This window comes from Echinops telfairi, unplaced genomic scaffold (genome assembly GCF_000313985.2).
Source record: "Echinops telfairi isolate 266 unplaced genomic scaffold, ASM31398v2 ScPeMD7_7469;HRSCAF=8507_1, whole genome shotgun sequence".
Classification (NCBI taxonomy): domain Eukaryota; kingdom Metazoa; phylum Chordata; class Mammalia; order Afrosoricida; family Tenrecidae; genus Echinops; species Echinops telfairi.
This window is the reverse complement of record NW_022111373.1, coordinates 113,564,604-113,566,785: the sequence shown is the minus strand read 5'-3', so window position 1 is coordinate 113,566,785 and position 2,182 is coordinate 113,564,604.

Sequence of the window (2,182 nt, the reverse complement as noted above, 5' to 3'; positions counted from 1 at the left end):
TATTTCCTTTTATTTTCTTCTTGTCCCACTATCATGCTGAGCCTTCAATTGGGTTTTTTGAAGCTTCCTTGGAAATATGTTTTTTCAAGTCTTTGCAAATAAACATATACATACATGTGCATATGCATATATTCAAGGGTTCATACCCATTCTATTTCAACACATCCCGTGCAATCCTCTCAATGTACCATTCATGGTTTATTGCACTTCCACCCTGTTTCTGGTTTCCATTCCTCCATCTTTCCTAACCCTCTGAATTTCATCCTTGGGTAAAATGGTGCTTCTTTGATCTGAAATGGTTGACTATTGCTATGGAGGGGTGAGTTCAGTTCTAGACTTTTTCTGGGGTCCCACCTGTCTTTTTTCAATCAATCAGCCAGCCCGGTATCTTGCATAGTTTTGAGTTCTGGTCCACATTCTTCTCCCACTTGATCCAGGACCTGGTAGTAGGATCTATCCCTTTCCTTCTGAGAAGCTTGTAGTGGTGGCCAGGAGTCATCTGGCTCCCTCAGTTTTAGCATTGTGGAGTCTGATGTTTGCACAGCCGTTCAGTCCACGGGGCGAATCATTTCTGTCTCTTGATTTTCATCACTCTTCTTTCCTTCGGGCAGGGAGAGACCAATAGTTGCACGTTAGATCTTTGCCCATGTTGTAATTGGGCTCTTTGACTTTTTGTTGTTGAGTTCGACCACTGGCTTTCGAAAGTCAACACTCATCTCAGTGCTGCTTTTGGCTGGCCAGACCAATCGGATATAGCACCGGCGGCTCCTGAGTGTTGGGAGACTCCTTCCCCTGGGTTTCCTCCTTTTTGGTGCGGCAAACTTTCCTTGGCTTGTTTAAGGTTTGAATGCTGCTAGAATTAGTGCAGCTGTTTGTGTTTATTTCTTTGCTGGTGTACTTTTATCACATGAGATGTCAGCACTGCACTGGGAGCCTGGTAATTACCACGGAGCCAAGCAGCAGAGGGAGCGTATAGAGAGAAAACACTGAGTGTGCTAGGTGACAGGAGCTGGGAGTGCCGAAGCCGGGAAAAGAGCCTTTTATCCCCGAGAGCCCAACGCCACTATGTGGCCGTGACTGTAGAGTGAGTATACTTTTTAATTTCAAACTCTGAAAAGGCATCTTTACAGACCAGCATGCTGTTTCTGTTTTACAACAATGACAGTGATTTATAAACTGTGGCAAAACCATATTGGTTTGTTCTGGAATAAAGCCGGCATTATATTTTTCATGGCATGTTTTTGGGGTTCTATGAAGTGGTTTAAACTAAAGCCACAAAAAGGAAAAAAATTGTCCTATCAGGTGACTTTTAGTAGACTGCCTCCTCTTAGCATTTACGTGCTGAAGAGCCATATGTCTCCTCTTCCCTTCCTTCTGTTTTAGCAATTAAAATATTCTTCCCCAAGATTTATCAACTATTAAGCTCCGATAATTGTTAATGAGGGATCTTGGTGTTGCAAAGGTTAGACGCTCGAGTGTTCAGGTTGGCAGGTTCAAACCCATCCAGGGGTTCCTGCTGGAGAAACTTGGGGGCAATTTGCTCCTGTAAAGTTTTTCAGCCTAGAAAACCCACAGGGGCCGTTTTACTCTGTCCTGCAGGGCCACTCTGACCTGGAATCAACTCAATGGCACACAACAAAAACAGTTTTTGTAAAAAGCACAGCATATATACTATTTGGTCTTTCTGTGTCTACTTTCTCATCCAGTGAAATACATTCATTAAGTCTCGTGCTGTTACAAGCCGAACAAGGAAACTTGCCTTCTTTCAGGAATCAAACGATTCATGTTTTAGGTCTGCTTCTTTTGTTAATTAATTTTTCTTTTGCTTTGCGTCATCTTGGCTTGTATAAGACAGCTGCCCACAATCGCGCAGTAGAGGAAGTCTTGCAGGTTTTACACCAGACTTCCCATGATTCATTCACGTTCGCCGCATGGCAAATCTCAGAGGAGAAACACGGCTGCAGCGTGGCATGGAAGAGCGAGTCAGGTTTTTGTTTTGTTTTGTTTTTTGCTTTCCTTTTGATTGAAGGACTGTTTCATCAAAGCACTGTTTCCAACAGATGTGCCTTCGTGTTTACTGAGTGGAGAATTCAAGCCAGAAGAATTCATTAGCAGTTAGTCAAGACGTTTCCCTTCTCCGATCTGGGTAGTCTGGGGATTATGAAGCTGTCAGTGGGTCATA